The sequence below is a fragment of the Typopeltis vanoorti genome, chromosome 8 (genome assembly GCF_054136105.1).
Source record: "Typopeltis vanoorti isolate ZY-2024b chromosome 8, IOZ_Tvanoo_1.0, whole genome shotgun sequence".
NCBI classification, from domain to species: domain Eukaryota; kingdom Metazoa; phylum Arthropoda; class Arachnida; order Uropygi; family Thelyphonidae; genus Typopeltis; species Typopeltis vanoorti.
In genome coordinates this window covers 73,351,548-73,370,701 of record NC_143556.1, presented here as the reverse complement: position 1 = coordinate 73,370,701, position 19,154 = coordinate 73,351,548, and positions in this window count along the sequence as shown.

The window sequence follows — 19,154 nt, the reverse complement described above, 5'->3', positions numbered from 1 at the left end:
TACGGGCACCTCCATCCGCGCGGCTAGCCTAGTCGCTGTGCGCTTCGCAAACATATGCCTGGGGAAAGAGTGTCCTAGGTTCGATTCCTCAGCCATAGCTAAGTTAGCCGGTCTTGTGCGTGGAGTAGGGTTTTTTCCCACAGTTTATCCTGAGTTTTTCATCCCGAAAAGTAGGCAAACCGGGCTTGAGAACTCAGCACTACAGGACATAGGATATACCGGGGCGTAAGGCTGACCACCTTATCCTGTGGACGGTTTGAGGTCCGATGATTAATAAACCCTCGACACCGCAAGGTAAAAGAGGGTATAAAGAAGATGAGATGAGACGGGCACCCTCCATGGAGTCCAAAGACTCATCACAGGAGACTCAATCTATCATACTTTTCCTTGAACCCATTAACAGACAAAGCACTCACAGCTGACCCTGGCAACCCATTCCACTCATTCACCACTCTCCAAGCAAAAAATCTAGTCCTCACACCCCTACTGACCACACCTTTATTCAACTTTCAGCCCCCCCCTTGTTCTGGTCCCTCGTAGCCAAGTACTGAGACATTTCCCCTGCATCTATTCTATAAATCCCTTTAATCAATTTAAATGTTTCTATCATATCCCTCTTTTTCTCCTATCAACCAACTTCTACAATCCACACACCTTCAATCTATCCTCATAAGGAACATTGCACAGGCCACTCACCATCTTGGTCACTTGCCTCTGAATCCTCTCCACCGCTTCCTCATCCCAAAGAAACCCAGAGGACCAGACTTGAGCACACTAATTCAGATGTGAGCGTATCAAGGCCTTATAAAGAGGAATTACAACTTCCTTATCTCTACTTGTTAATGTGTTCTTCACTAGCCAAGTAATCTTATGTGCTACCTTAGCAATATGTCCTCTAAACTTTAACTTCTGTCTACCACCACCCCTAAATCTCTAGCTTCGTATTTCCTGGAGTACAGTGCAGTCAATATGTTCACTTTACATTAAACTGACACCCATTAATTTTTGCCCATGCTGACAGCCTATTTAAATCTGCCTGCAAGCTCTCCACATCGCCTTGACTAACTATTATTCTACTAATTTCGCATCATTTGCAAACAACTGAATATTTCTTTCAGATAATTTCCTATATCATTTATGTATAAATTAAACAGCAATGGTCCCAGTACTGAACCTTGTGGCAATAGTCACCTGTTTTCGCCTCGATTTTGTCCCTCCGCATACCACTTTTTGATATCTGCCCAGCAGCCACCCCCTTATCCACTTAACCAGTATCATATCCATCCTCATTTGTTCTAATTTGCGCAACAGTGTTCCATGTGGTATTCTGTCAAATGCCTTTGCAAAATCCATCAAAATCATCGTGTAGCCATTTCCTTTATCCAACTCAGCTATTACTCTATTATAAAAAGTTAGTAAATTACTAAGGCATGATCGACCCCTTCACAAGCCATGTTGACCCTCATACATATCATATTTTTATCTACCCATTCTTGAAATCTCTTTGTTACCATTTTTTCTAGTACTTTTACCACCACGTATGAGTACTGTAGTCTTAGAACTTCTCTTTTTACAAAGGAACAATTTTGCCCTCTTTCCACACCCTTCGAAATCTACTAGAGCTGAGACTTAAATTAAACAGCGTACTCAAAGGCATTGCCAGTTCCCTTGCACATTCTCGCAAACCTCTGGCTGATATACCATCTAATTCAGCTGGATTTACATTGAGTTCTTAGTATATTACAGATGTAAAATACTAAGAACCTCTAATTCATCCACCTCAGTTCCCACATTGTGTCTGTCACATAATGGTAACCTCACTAGGAAGATATATGCTTACAAAGTGGTCACTCAGTAACTCAACTATTTTATCCGATTCCGTGTCCTCGTGATCATCATCACCCATTAAGAGGTTAAATGCCACTGCCAATTTCAACCCAGGTTTTTACAAACCAATGAGAACATGACCTTCAGAATGTGTCTTGGAAGTGGGCAACTATACAATATCATAGCAAGACTGGAAAGCGGGGGGGGGGAGATATGTGTTATTTCACTAAATTCTGAAAACGAGAAATGAAAATAAAATGAAAACATAAAAGAAAAAAAATGAAGCCAATACTTACTCGTATTATTTTAAATTAAAAATATTTTAAATTAGTTATTCTATATTTTAAATCAATATAGCGTTAAATACAACTTGGTTGCAAAACTGGAATTGCGCAGTAAATTGGTAGGATAACCTGTGCATTTTAATGGTCAGTTAATTCTTTGTTGCAAAATCTCCCAGAATCTTAAGAAAGTATTTTCTTAAGAGAAATAAATGATTAATTAACTTTCTTGACACTGAAATACGATCCATAATTTACAAATCTAAACCAGAAAATTCACCTATCAAAATGTAGGATGGCATTTACTTTAGAATTTGGAATGTATTAATTGTGCTAAGGAAGTCATCAAAAACATTTCGAGAAGACTCTCTTTAAAATGCCCAAAAGGTTAGTAAAAATATATATCGCTCGTGATAAATTATGGTATTAAATTTTGTAAAACAAAACTGTGTGCGTTTGTTTTTCAAAAGAAAAAAAACTTCGTATAGTTTTATTAAACGACCATGCAGTAGCTAGTCTCGAATGTCAGAGGTCAGTAGACTGCGATAAATGGGTTCATTACTACTTATCTAACAACGTACTAGGAATCGATTTTTCCGGGCCTTTATGTTATTCTTGGAGGAGGCAGTAACCTAGCAATTCGCTTATCCGATTTATCTCTCTGATTATAACTATTCGGGTATTTTTTTGGTATCGCATAATTACGATAACTAATGTAATGTTTTCCCAATTTTTACTGTTGATCACTTTACAACCTTAACATCTTCTCGAGGTGAAAACACCAGTCTAAAACGAATTTTAGGAATGATGTAGGTAACTTACAAGAATCTGAAAAATGATCGCTATATTAAAATAAATATGCCAAAAATATGAATTAAGAAAGTATTTTAGTGTTTTGACCAAAATGGTAATAGATATAGATTTTACTGACAAGGCAAGAGAAAAAAAAATTTAAATGTATTATTTATCAAGGATTTAGTTTTTGTTTTCTTCTTCTTCTTTATGAAATTATGCACCATGTTGTTATGTATTATTTTGCTTATATTATTATATTATGCAAATATTTCTAGATCACAATAAACTATTATAATTTATCCAAAAGTTACAAGCTAAATAAAATAATAAAACTATTACATTTCTTTAAAAATGTAATAGTTTCATTACGCAAGACCTATAATACTACCGTGGCATGTCTATAACATTTATCTATAAATAAAATTCTCTCTCGTGTCCCACTAGGAAAACTACGCGACCCAGTAGTAGACTGAGGACAACTTTGAGAAAATCTGCCATAGATGACCTTAGCTCGGTCAATACTCCATCATACTCCAACTGGGCATTGAGCACAGCATCATCCCAGACTGCTCTTACTTCGTTAAATGGAGTTAACTTTCCGCTGCTTCTCATTAAACTATTGGCCCAGTTCCATTCATAAACTGAACCAAATAAATTGATAAAATACGACACCTCAGAAGTGACATTTGTTACCTCCATTGCACCAAGCGCTCCTCCTGGCCATCTTCCAGAAGAAATTATCGAAATGTAGACCTTATCGAAAGTTTGGCATCGCTAAACTTTCCATAAGGTCTACTCCATGAACTATTCAAAGCCAACTTCCTGTCAGTTCTCATTCAACTCATCAAATCATATTAGAATAGACGCAAATTCATAGTTTAAATTAATGAAGCAAGGTCTTCGGAAAGAAAAAAAAATTACAACAGATGTCCTACAAGGCTTCTTACTCTCCATCTTCATGGCTGATCGTCCTTGCGCACCTTCAAGTGACACTCTGGCAACAAAGTTTTAATGACTAGATCGCTAAGACTGAGGCTCCAATCTTCTCTCCTAAGAGTACTTCAAGAAATGGAGCATCGATATTAATGGCGAATGTCCTCAAAGAAGAATAGTCCAATGATAAACGAAACTGTAAACCGCACCAGAAAATAACTTTTGGTGAATGCAAAGGAATTTGGTGGATTGCATGCGGATTTGCGTAGTCCATACCCGCAACTGTGGGTATTCACTTCGTTCGGGTGAAAGTAAGCCTAATCTCCCCACAAAATCATGCATGGCCACGCAGCTCAGCTCCACTCGAGCGAGGAATGTTTTAACATTCCTCGCTAGAGATCGACTGACATTCGCTTAAGCGAATGTCAGTCGACTTTTAAAGTCCTGCGAGTGCAACTCCTGTGTCAATTACGGAAGATTCTGGATACAGCATACGCACTGCAGGAACCAGCGATGCTATTCATGGCCTGCTAAACAACGTCAGTATCAACTTCATTCACTTGTTGTGAACTGACTGGTTTTTGACCTGAGCCAGATCCAACTCCCAACGATCCCATTTCTTCAAAACGACTAATCATTCGTCGCAGAGAACATGGAGATAGTGGACCTCGTCGACATTTGCTCAAGAGACGAAATTCGAAGAGTGCAGCAACAGCATTGTAATTGTTTAGGTAGTACAGCTTCAAGAGCAAAGCAGATTGGGGCAAGGTTAGTGGCATCACTGTGGACAGTATTAACAACCAGTATGAAGGGGAAAAAAATCCCTTGTCCATCTTTTTAAACATTTTTGGCACCTGCCGAGTTGTGTGATATGTAAATTCCATTCATTTGGTGTTTAAAACTCCCCTGGTGGTGAATTTTGGAACTACCTTTTTTTTTTTTTTCCCCAGACATCGCTTTCGCATGACGCACTCCTGCAAAGTTTCAAACAGGGATACTGTTTGAAACTTTGCAGGAGTTTAATACAATGCTTCAAACAGGGATAATTTAATTTTGATCCCCTTGTATAAAAATCTCTGCTAAGAAGCTCTTCACAACTGCCGACATTCATATGAATTCGCTAATCTGCCAAGTGGCCAATTACAGTGCGCAGGATGTCTTGAAATACAAGAGACCTAAATCAATCTCCTTAAGAGAGCCAACGTCATCTGTTACTATAAACTTAGAAAGAGCAGGCCAAATACCACTAGCCCCCCCCCCCTCCTTTCATCGTTACCAACACAGATAAAAGGATAAAGAGCCTTGGACTCAGTCTATCATTTATAGCAATTAATTAAGTAAGTAATGTATTTATCATCTCTTGTATCCTATACTTTTGTTCCGAATCCAATCAATTTTACATTAGAAATGGACTAACTGAAACTGAGATGGGTTGACAAATTTTAGCAACGATCCCAAATACTAAATTTGAATAAAATTTTGTCCAGCCAGCTGAATAAAACGCATAGTTAAGTAGAAATAGACGAAGTTAGGTTAGCGATTACAAAAAGTTTTTCGTATCATAAACACATTTTAAATTCATTTTTTTGCGTTGCGAACTCCTATGCAGACTTTCGTCGCCTGTTTTCTTTACAGTGGCCGGACCGCGTATGACACTCACTAACCTTTTGACAAATGCACATAATAATTGTATAATATATCAGTTCCTATTGCTGCGTATGCACGAATTTTTAAGTTAAGTCTAGCAAATGTTATAGCTTCACATTTCAAACAGCATAATTATGGAATAAAATGTCGTTAAACTGGCGTCTGCTAATAAAATAAAATAAATAATAATAATAATAATAATAATAATAATAATAATAATAATAATAATAATAATAATATAAACACTAGAATTCATTTTATGATTATTTTTAATAGGGAGATATTATGTGAAAAATACTTACTTCAAGATAATACGATGCTAAAACTGTTTGTTAGAAATATATTATTAAAAAATAACTGTCAGAAATTTAGTTCTTTCACATTGATATCGCAAAACCAAAACACATTTAAAGCCGTATTTCTCAATGCTACTCTCGAATCAGATACATAAGTAAAACGCCCCGGTGTTTAAAACGCAAGGGGTATTTTCATCGTCTGGTACTATAAACTACATGTAACGATGGATCATGAACTAGCGTTAAAAACTACATTTGAGATAATTTAAAATAAAGAGCCAATGGGCTTCATTTCGGCGATATAAACATCATTTAAATTAAGGGGATATTAAATCCCGCATTGTTTCAAAACCGAATAAGAAACTCAAAGATAATTTAAATAATGTTTACATCGCCGAAATGAAGCCTATTGGCTCTTTATTTTAAATAATTTATGGGTGCACCTTTTTGACAACTCCTATTAGCAGAGCATATAAGTTCTTTTCGCTATCCCCTTAGTATTATTTTGGTCTAGCTACTCACTGATGAGATTTCAATAAAGATCGAAACCGGTCTGGGTAATGACCTTCCACCATAATGTATAACATCATACATCTCCTAGGAGATGGGTTTTACATTATGAGAAATACTAAGAATAGCGATCAGAACTTTCCCCACCTTTGCTACGAGTTGCCCTAGTTTGTACTACGTACTTTGGACTACGTGCTTTAGCTCATAGTCGTCGATACTTTTATAGTTACTATATTCGGCATGAAACTCTTTGATTCCAATTACATTTGATATATTAGTAAAGAAAAGTAATGATAAGTAAATATACTTTTACAACAGCCTTATAGCTTCATTTGAATATAAATTCGTAATAAAATCAATTAATTATAAATTTTAAAAATAATAAATCCAAATGAAGGAGATTGCCGGCCTGGTTGGCCGAGTGGTTAGCGTATCCGCTCTTCAGCCAAAAGGTTGCGGATTCGAAATGTTTGTGATTGTCTGTGAAAACAGTAGTGGTGGTCGGCGGTAGATGGCGCTGATGTAAATGATGAAGGTAGTTGCGGCTAGTGGAGTGGTGGAGACGAGAATTGTAGAGCAGGTGCCCTTCCTCGATGAGTCCTTGGACACCCTGGAGGTGTTATGTAATAATAATAAAAAACTACCCATTAATCTATCTCCCCCAATGAACTTATCTTAATTCTTTCAAAATAATGGAGAAAACCATGAACAGTCAAATTCTTCATGGCTATAAAGAATTTGACTTTGATTAAACTAATAAAATTAATCAGTGATTGCCACTATGGATAATAACATCTCAATTCACAGAAGATCGTCCTTACTTTACTTTACTTATCTATGGAAAGATTCAAAGAAACTCCGGTGGCTGTTCTAGACATTTACTGGGCCTTTGATTACATCTAACCCAAAGACCTTCTTATGATCTTCCATTCATCTTTTGCAAATGATTAATACCTTTTCTGGTCATTCATAACGTATTATTGGTGAATAGCTTTCTTTCTTTCTTGAAACCTACCATTGCCGGATTGCTAGGCACTTTAGATGAATTGACAAAATCTTGCTTAAGCGAGGGAGATTCATTGTCCCGATTCAAAACATATGCACTTACCCACCTTCTCGTCCTTTCACACCTTTTTCACAGAACTCACTCCAGTTGCTTTCCTCATAGACGTTGTCTTTCCGACTATGTTTAATTTACAAATATTTTCATGGGCGCTGTTCTGCTGAATTGGCTGCAACATTCCTTCCATAAAACATATGAAGCGTTCAGTATTTCCCGGTTTATCCATACGTTAGTACTTAACCACCTTCTAGTCTTTGCATCCTTTCTTTGAAACAGTCTTCCCTACATAGTTTTCCCTCCCCCTAAGGACTGCAAACGCGTTTAAAAAAACATATCGACAGGTCTCTTCTTTTGCCTACACTTGGCAGTAGTGGTGAGCTACAAATTTTCTCAACCTCTCAATGTGTGAAATTATCATGAAAAATCATTTAACTGTAATAAAATTAATCCATCACAATAACGAAATATTATGTAGCTACCAACAATGAATCTTTGGGTCCTCAGTTTTCAAATACTAAAATGATATTTTTAAAATTAATGAAACGCATTGAGCATCTAAGACGTTTGCTGTTCATTTCTTAAATTTTAGATGGACATATCCAGTACCTTTATCCTTGAATAATAACTTAACCTTGCTAAAGTCAGTAAAATGAAATGAACAGCTAATCTAACCTACTGAACGCTAATTGATAAAACGTTCAGAGCTACGGATCTTCAGCACTTGGATTCTAACCTGACCTTTTAATAGAAACTAAAATTATATAATGTTACAATGATTATATAATGTTGCATGATATTTTCCACTTAAAATTGCATGATTTATTTTATTAGTTTAACCACAGGCCTTTAGCAAGTTTATCATTTAGTCGTGTAAGTTTTTCAAATGTTTTTAGGATGGAGTTTTGCCTTCCAGCTAATCCAATGGCCTTGTCGCAGTTACTTAATCTACAGTATTCCTAAATTTCTGATGGTAAGCAAATAATGTTGAAGCAGTCTTCTCAATAGATTCCACTTTGAAGAAGAGGAGTTAGTGTTTAGAAATTTTGGGGCATTTCGTTTGTTACAATGGATAACGGAGATTATACAATCCCCATTATCGGTGTGACAAACTGGAAGCTACAGCATCCTGGATGACTTTTTAAAAAAATGTGATCCGCATCGAGTGATCATTTTTTTAAGTTTTTTGAGTTTGAACAGTGAAACCAACTGACATGTCCTCAGTATCCGCTAATGTCATGTTTCAATGTTACTGCGCTTTTTAAACAGCAGTTTTAAGTGCTTCCTTCTGTAATAATAAAAGGAAGAAAGAAAACAAGGATTCTACGTATTGTTTTGATTTTTCAGTTTGATTCTTTGTTTATCCTTTTCTTTTTTCTTCTTCCCCTCTTGTAGGCCTTGTGTTTCATCCAGAATTCAGGGAGAGATATGGTCCTTCCATTTCATTCTTATTTAATTTGCTTGTATACTGGTTGTGTGTCACACACACACACACACACACACACACACACACACACACACACACACACACACACACACACACACACACACACACACACACACACACATGAGCAAAAACATGATGACCACCTAGCCTGTTTCCGGTCAATCAATCGAAGGTTAGCATGAAAGAAGACTGTTTGCTGTTTGTTCTCACGGATATCACTGGGTTCTCTCATCCCTATTGAGCTTACCTTGATCGCTAATTCTAACCTGAGAATTGCTTCAGAGGAGGTATTGCCCTACATGGTGATAATGTGACCCAGTGACGCTTCCAGCAAGACAACGCCCAGTGTCACAAAGCTCACACTGTGTAAACATTCCGACCACGTAATTCTCCTGATTTGAATATCAGTCATTTATGGGATCATATGAAACGCAGTATCTGCCGGTCGACGCCAGTGCCCACCTCGCTCGGTGGCTGACATCCGTGAGGTTATTCTGTCTAGTTGATCCACAATACCTCAGTACTTTCCGTGGTCCAGTGGAGTCAATGTCAAGATGGTTAACTCGGCCAAACACACTAATGAGTAGATGGTCATGATGGTTTGGCTCATAAATATTATATAAGTATGTATATATACGATATACCATATTAAATTTCTGTAAACTTAGCTTTAAAAAGTCATCTTCTGATTCAGTTACTAGTATAGCATCATTTGCATAGGAAACTATGCAACGTTCTTTTGTTTTTTCGTTTAAAACCATCATATTTTTCAAAGAAAGTTTCCATAGTTCTTTTACTCTTTATTCAACAAAAATGTTCAGATATTTTTAAATAAATACAATAAATGACTCATAAATAAGTAATATCTTTTTATTATTATTATTTTTTTATACAGCAACATTATTTTACGAAGTCGTTTCTCTGAGCAAGTGGAAATGACGTATTGTCCTGAGTGACGTCATTTAACGTGTTGCGAGACGGAAGTGTGAAAAGAATAAAGTACTTAGAAAAAGAGGGCAATTGGCTCAAAATGATTAGGAATGGGCGAGTAAAAGGAAGCTTTGGGAACATAATAATATAAGCCTATATAGACCTAGGTTCTAGTCTAGTCGCTGACTGGAGGAACTTTTTCTAAGCCTATCTTCGACCGGTTCCCGAGTTAGTCGATCTCTGGCACAGGCAAGCGGGTTTTTCCTCCCGGAAACTCGGGTTTTTCGTCCCGTAAAACTCAAGAAAATCGACCGTAGTACCCACATTATTTCAGACAGTGACATATCTTGTTAGGGTTAGGTTTCAAGAGATGGCAGCACTTGTTTGCCAGCCTCTTCATCGGTGGCTGCTATAATTAGTGATAGACATGGGCCAGCTATCTCTGGTTGGCTACCGGTGGAGATTGAACTGCCCACTCAGTCTCCAAAAGCTAGATAGGGTATAAAGGCTTCGCCTACTCCCTATTAGGGAATAAAAGGCGTTAGTTGATTTTTTTTATATATAATCGCAATGCTTGCTTTTATAATAAAAAAAGAGGAACCGTTTTTAAAATTTCATCAGATTTTTGTGAATTATATTTGCTATATTTCATTTTAATTTTACTATAACACGGTAAAACGTTACAAATATCCTGTCATCGGATCGCTTCAATTTTAGGACATGTAAACTACAACTTTATCTCGTTGTTTGGATCGATACCTAAGCCGCCATATACGCTTAAAAAAATAAAAAATGAAAAATAAATAAAAAAATAAGTAGCTCGATCTACTTACTGAGAAAAAAAAATATTTGTGAAGTTTAACAAATAAGTGGAAAATTTTGCGGATTTCTTTGTCGTACGACAAGAAGATCAGCAGGAGAAAAGTTGACTGATTAAGAGAATGTTTTCTTGTAAAGAAAAGCAAAATTACGAAACTAATTGTGATATAATATAATAACAAAACCATAGTGAGTAACTTCTCGGAATGTAGAGAATAAAAGTGCATAATAATAATAATAATAATAATAATAATAATAATAATAATAATAATAATAATAATAATAATAATAATAATAAAACTGAATAGGACTAGCCTTGCACTTCGGTGTTAGATTGTTGTTGCTTTACTAAAACATATTTTAGTTTAGCTAATATACATACATACATACACATACACAGAAGTATTCACATGTGTTTATTTGCGCTGAATACGTAATATCTATAGCGACAAATCCTAAGCTTCGAAAAAGCTGTTGGCATAGAAAATTCATCTGTGCGACTTCCACAACTACAATCACGTGTTTCAGTGATCTTCTCATCCCATTTCAAGATCCAGTCATGTCTCTTTTCCCTTCACCGTCATCAACGGCGTTAATCCTGGATCCTATCCAAGTAATCACAATCATTGTAAGCAAAATATCTTTTACCTTCTTTTTTAGTAGAAGTTACTTCCGCATTCTTGATTTCGACCTTTCTTCATTTAAAGTTATCAGCCACAAAACATCCTCACTCCATCACAATACGCTTTTATTCTATACGAACACGGAAATGAAGTCTGAAATACTTAGATCTCTAGTTAATTATGAACGCGCTTGGTACAAAATACGAAAATTACGTGTTCAGAAATGACCTCGCTTATTTCTAATTTATCCCATTAATTGAATTTCTGGGAAACAGAAACATTCACCAAAACTTCTGATCATCTTTTAAAATAGCAGTTTATAAGCCAAGAGTCTGTCGTTTGTATTTACATCAGAAATTTTTTTTTTTTGAATTATCGTAATCGTATCTGCCACAATTGCCAGCAACATATAACAACCACCAAACATCTAAGTCAGTTTTATTGTTTGTGAGATGAAAACCTGGAATAAACACTCGAGGAAAACCAACCACAAACAATTTGATTTGAGTGAGATTGTTGGACCAGTATTCTCTCCACATGTCAGGTGTTGATGGCAGAGCAGCTGAAGAGAGTTCGTCCATGGACCAGAAAGGCTTTCTAGATTTTAGGCGAAGAGTAGGTGGATTTATGAGAGTCTGGTGCAGGAGGAGGAGTGGGTTGCTCATTGCTTTGTTAAATTCTTTAATCGAGGCCTGTCTTCTCCGTAGGTTTGGTGCAGCAATGTTAGATAGGACAGGCAGCCAGGAGAGAGGTGTGTTTCTCACTGTCCCACCAATTGTGCGCATGGTAGAGTTTATATTATATTATATTATATTATATTATATTATATTAGGTGAGTTAGCCGATCTCATACGGTGGTAGCGAGTTTTTTTCTCCCGGAAACTCGGGTTTTTCATCCCACATACAGGCAAATCGGCCCTTCAGAACACACGCAATTTACAGACAAAAAAAAATAATAGTTATGGTGATGGTGTTGGGCGGAAGATGGCGTTGATGGAGATGATTGGTAGAGGTTCGGTGTAGTGGTGGAAACAGTTGTATATTAGGCGTCCTCCCGCGATGAGTCTTCGGACTCCTTGGAGGTGTCACGAATAATAATAATAATAATAATAATAATAATAATAATATAGTTTATAAGTCGATATTAAGTGAAATCTTTTAACTAAACTTTTCTCTTCCTCGTTAATCACTATTTTTTTTTAGAGAACTTTTTATTATTTATTTAAACAGGCACACCAAGTCTCCCAAACTCTAATACAGTAGGTTTTCAATAATTTTTGAGAAATTTAAATTATTAAATTCATTACTATAACCAGCCCTCACTAAGTTCATCAAAAATACAATAATCACGATAAATAAATAAATATAGCCCAGGCTGGTAACGCCAGCATCGAAGGCCATTTTAAGCTGATTTGATACGGGGTTAAAATCTCCCCTTCCGGAATCATAGGGTTTCCTCTTATAAAAGTCACAGACAGACAGAACATGGCAATTAAAGAGAGAGAGAGAGAGAGAGAGAGAGAGAGAGAGAGAGAGAGAGAGAGAGAGAGAGAGAGAGAGAGAGAGAGAGAATTAATCATCTTAGCATTATCAAAATTAGATTTATAAGAAGCCAGTTTACTTGGCTGTAATATAATTGGTTGATTTCCTCTTTTTTTTTTGTTTGTTTGTTTCAAATATTTCCAAAAACGACATTACTTTTTATATATATAGTTAGCGTGATTGCAGAACGGAAAGCAGTGAAGTCATCATCATTCTTACTCAAGCGTTGGAGACTCGTCATTGTCATCAAAGACTTCAGGTCGACGCACTGACGGCTTCCTTCAAAGTGTATTCATTGTCCTTAGCGTGTTACTCAGCAATAGAAAGGGTCGAAAGTAATTGTATGGCGATAAGTAGAGTGAGAGTTAAAAAAATATAAAAAAATAGGCGAAGTATTATCCCTGGAATGAAAATATCCTACCATATCAGCCTAATATACTATAGTCATTGTGCAACTATCAAAAGAAACTACGGTTTTGAATTAGAAGAATGTCTAAGTCGCAGACAAAAAATAATAATAATAAATAAAAAGCCTTTTGAGCTATATAAATACAAAAGATAATTAATGTATACAAATGAGATAATAACTTGTATTAGCTTTAGGTAGCTCTACATGTGGGCCATTGAACGCATCTGAAATTTGATAGCTCATCAAGTATTGCATGTGTTGTTACCGCTGGGCTGTAATTGTAACTGACTTTCTATTCACATAATTTGCAAGTGTTATGGTTATAAGATTTGAACACGATAATCCGTTAAGTGAATCAGTAATATTAGTGATTGGCACCTGGAATAAAACTACAATAACATGTTTAATTTGTGCATCTCATACTAATGACTTTATCAAAACAAAAACACTCTAATTTGACTTATTTGCATAAAAGTACTCAGATTAAAGGGTAAGTCATATGAAAAGGGAAACCGTGTTATATTGAGATACATGAACAGTATCAGGAACAGTATTCCGAAACAATATCTATTTTTCTCCCGAAAACTCGGGAGAAAAATAGATATCATACAGACAAATTGGCTAAGAGAACCACGCAATTTATAAACACTAAACTTATATAAACAAGGTATCGAGTAGCTGACAAGAAATATTGTAGATTTTATATAGAAGTTTTTAAATTTTATTTTTGGTGCTTTTAATAAGATAAATTTATCCGGAACTGCATCGAAATTATTATTATTTTATTTTTATTTTGTTGCATCTTGTGTGAGTGAACTTGAGTTCAGTACGCATGACAGAAAGAGAAGGTCATGTCTAGCGTCATTCATGTGTGGATAATTCATTCATTTCTGCAGCTGGTGCACACAGATCGCTGGTATGAAACGATGCAATAATACTGTATGGTATGGTATGGTTCGCGTAGTTATTAATTTTCACTTTTTTTTTGTTATTTTTAATGTAAAGACAAAAGTGATAAAACTTGTCTTTTTCTAAATTTCCACGTATTGTACATCCACGCCATGCAAATAACTGATCTTAGCTTTGCTGACGACGTTGCACTTTATTGATACAGAATCAACAAATGCACAAAAACATCTCAGTCTACTAGAGGCACAGGCTAAACTTATTGGTCTGCATCGACATTCAAAAGTCCAAAGTATTCTCAATAGATTATGAAAACTTTATACTTCATATCAACAATGGATCCTTAGAAAGAGTAAAGTAGTTTCAGTATCTTGGATCGTACATCAGCAATACAGAAAATGATATTACAAAACGTAAACAGCTGGCTCTAGTCTTCCATAACAAACTTCACATCATCTGGAAATCATCATTAATATCAATAAAGACAAAATTCAGACTATACCATGCAACCAGTAGATACATTTTCTTGTATGGTTCTCAAACCTGGACAATAAGCACAAAAAAAATAATAAATAAATAAACTACAGATCTAATTAACTCCTTTGGAACTACATGTCTCAGACTGATCCTTGGATACACTTGGATGGACCATGTCACTAACTCTGCTGTGCTAAATCTTGCTAAGCAAGAACCACTTGTCAATATAGTCAAAAAACTACAACTCAGATCAACTCAGACATCCTGGAGTCTCACCCTTTTTGGAATCCCTCATCCTGTAAAGCCAGAAGATGGTAATCGCCGTACAGGAAGATCATGCAAGCAATTTTGGCAATACATATGTGAAACCACCAATAAACTAAACTATAAAACTCCATCTGACATCTACCAGTTAGCTCAAGATAGAGAGAGAGAGAGAGGGACTTGGAAGACCATAATTTGCAATATTTAATTTTTAATATAAATCTCTTTTCCCTTTTCGCATTGTATCATATTTTGAATAAACTATGATGATTGAACACAGAAAGTGCTTTGTATCTTATTAAAAAAGTTACCTGATTTGTTTATAAACATACACTATATTTGTATAACAGTTCTGAATATATTCAATAACAATAATAAAATTAAAGAATTGGCTTAACTTAAAATTAGTCTTTTAAATTTATAAATTATACTCTGTACGACTGCAAACAGAAACGAAACTCTTAATGTCAACAAGTTTCATTTGTACGACTAAGTTGAAGCACGCTCAGTTTGTATTACTTTACTCATTTTTATGGTAGATGAATTTCATCTGACAAGGTGCGACTACTACCCAATTTATTTGGAAAACTGAAGTAGCTCGGAGAAAACGTTCTGTATAGATTAACCAGTAACAGTACACATAAGTACAAACAAATACAAAATATTGTACATTTTATATAGAAGTTTTTGAAAAGTTTCATGGTTTAGGGGACCCATAAAAAATGTCAGGATTATTAGGATTCAGAATTTTTTTCGCATAAATATTGCAACATTGCATTGTGCATGAGTACGACTTGATAAGCGATAAAACTATCATTTTGATGATAGTTTTATTTGTATTCCAAAGTGCCCTCCAAATTTCCTCCTGCCCAAATGACAGTCGCTCCTTTTGCCAAAGCCATCGGGCGCAACTTTTGTCCACCAAGGATTCCACCACTCTCACATCCAAATAGTACTGTAATTACCTCACCTAAAGACAAGGCGACTTACTGGCATCATTTTATCTGCCAATTCCTGTATTTATGATCTGGGCAAAGTCCCCTTCGCTGTACCAAGAAATGCTCTCTCTCCATGGTTTTCCACAGAAAGAAATCCGAAAAATCCTTAATAACCTTAACACAAACATGGCATCTGGTCCTGATAGTATCTTACCTATTGTTTTAAAAACTTGTCCCAGAAATAACACCTGTTCTGTATCGCCTTTTCAATATATTCTATTCAATTGGCATTTACTCGACAACATGGAAACAGGTCCATATTCATCCCATTCCAAAAAAATGTGATAAAAGTCAATCAATGACCTACTGACCAATTGCTCTCACTTCGGTTCTCTCTAAAATTATGGAGAAGGTCATCAACAACCAACTCTTGAACTACCTATACCGCCTAACCGGTATGGATTCCGCCACTTGCGATCTACAGCTGATCTTTCACCACCCACCTCTGCACTCAAACTGTGGAAAAATTTTGAGAAACTCACGTCGTTGTCCTCGACATTAAAGGCATTGATCGCGTTTGGCACGGGGCCTACTTAACAAACTGCTGTCTTATGGTCTGCCTTCTACACTCTGCAACCGGATCGCAAAACTTCTCTTCTTGGTATAACCTGCACCTTCGATCTTTCCTGGCACAACCATATTTCAACTATAGCTTCTGCAGTAGGCAAAAAACTTGGTGTACTTTTTTGCAAGACACTGGTTCACAGCTGCTAACTTTATACAAATCCAAATCCATCCAACCATGGAACATTGCTCCTATATTTGGGGTGGTGCATCAAAATCCTCTCTAAGAATGCTCAATTCTGTACAGAAGAGGGCAATCCGGCTAATTATTGATCCCTCTCTCACAGATGAACAGTGTCTGCCTTGTGTCTCTTCTACAGATACTTTCATGGACAGTCCTCTGCTGAACTGGCCACTATTATTCCTCCACTCTCCTCCAAAATCATTAGAACAAAAAGGACTGCCAACCAACACCATTTTGCAATCCATCTTGAAACTCACCGAACCACTATCACTTCTCTTTTTTTATACCAACCACTTTTGTTCTTTGAAACATCCTCCCCCAAAACACAACCTTCAGTTGTTAAGACAAAATGTGAACAATTACTCCTTTCTTCTTATCCTCTTATCCCCTCATATATATAAATTATATATACATATAACATGGCATAGTTTCAAAAATTTAAATGTTTCGTGTTTCAATCCGATCGTATCCAAAAACATGATTACTAATTAACTACAAGACAGTTATTTCACTATTCTTCTCCGAACTGAAGGGAGATTGACTTATCGTTTCTGAAAACCAGTATGACACTAAGTACAACTTGGTTTAAGCAGCTGGTTCATCAGAAGGACGAGACGCTCAGGAATTTCAATCTAACACTGTTGAAACAGTACGATAATGCAGTATATAAGAAGGAATCGAATACTACATTTGTCTTCTTTTTTTTTTTTTTTAAGAGGAGTTCTTAAATGACTTCTTGCACAACTTCGACACCTTGAGGCAATTTTCCCATTATTCCTCAGTAGAGAATTTATTAATTATAGGTGCAATGGGAAAAATTGTTTCATTAAATGACAAAATAAATAAATCCATAAGGCCTCTCATTAGTCTCAAAGGAAGTAGCGAAGCCATTTACCCCTAACTTTTCTAAAAAAAAACTGCAAGCAGCTAATTCCACTCTAAACCGTCACTGAGAGCTGACCCAAGGCAATCGATGATTTACAGCATCTGAAATTTCTGCTGTGCATTGTTCTTCTTATTAAAAGTCCGCTCGGTTAGCCAAGTGGCTTTGCGCTTCGCAACCATATGCCTGGGGAAGGAGTGTCCTAGGTTCGATTCCCATCGACGACGTGAGGAGCTTAAGGATCTTTCTCAGACATAGCCAAGCTAGCCGGTCTTGGACGGAAGGGTTTTCCCCCCCTAGTTTATCTGGGGTTTTTCATCCCGCAAGCAGGCAAACCAACCCCGTGAACACATGCTACTACAGTCAAAAATACATTTCCCCTCAGCGGCAGGGTTGTACTCACAAAAGTCGTATCTATGAAGCGGGAAAAACGCGCAGAGGAAGAAGAAGAGGAAGATTGTTCTTCTTATCAAAATTGTGATTAATATAAAAACATACACTGAAGTATTTAAGTATTCTTTAATGATTGCTATTCTCTTGTCAGTTTTTGTCCTTAGTCTATCATACAACATAAACAATAGTATTCATAAACTTTTCTCTTTCTCTAGTCCAACTTTTCTTTATAAAACTCTTCCTCCCCACCTTTTTTTTGTCATTTCGTCTCGATACTTTTTCTTACCTATAATAAACAGTTGAAGGCCTGTATAGCTCAGTGGAAGTGGCGCTTGCATCTTCTGCGCTAGGCCGCCCGAAGATAGACTTCGATTCAACTCTAGTCGCCGACTGGAGGAACTTTTTCTAAGCCTTTCTTCAACCGGTTCCCGAGTTAGTCGATCTTTGGCACGGGCAAACGGATTTTTTCTCTCAGAAAACTCGGGTTTTTTATCTCATAAACTCAAGAAAATCGACCGTAGAACCCACATTAATTCGTACAGTAACATATCCTGTTAGAATTAGGTACCGAGAGATGGCAGCGCTTGTTTTCCAGTCTCTTCATCGATAGCGTCTTATAATTAGTGATAATCATGGGCAAGCTATCTCTGATTGGCTACTGGTGGAGATTGAACTGCCCACTCAGTCTCCAAAAGCTAGATAGGGTTAAAAGGCTCCGCCTGCTCCCTATAGGGGATTAAAAAGGCATTAACTTATTCTTATAATAAACCGTCTGATTTTTTCCACAAAACATAAAATAATTTATTATTTTGAATCTAAATTCTAGGTAATCAAAAAAAAAGAAGTCTGATTAATCATTTAATCTAGAAAATTTGTGTAATAAGGCAGTTATCAGTTTTATTTAATAATCATAATGTTCTGTTTTTCGAAGTTATCGTTAATTTTGTAGCAGTTGCTAGCGAAGAGTATTACTTATCAGTGGAGACTCGTGGCTTGAAATCGTGCGGGTGCTGCAACTTTCTAAATATACATACACACTGTAAGTACAGTGTATACGTGTTTGGATAAAATATCAAAACTATAGTAAACATTTAAAAAAAAATTAAACACGAAAAAATATTGTTTATTATCGATAAAATTATACAGTTTAGTATAATTCAAAATTACTTTAAAATAAAATCCATTCCTTTAATTACAATTAAAGGAATGAATTTACAATGTTTGGACATTACAATTAAAGGATTTAATTGTAATGTCCAAATATTTAAAGACACGAAGTAAACACGAAACACACTACTACTGGCGCAAACTACATGTAAACAACATGGAACTGAGGGACGGACAGTGCCGCATTAAGCTAATTGCT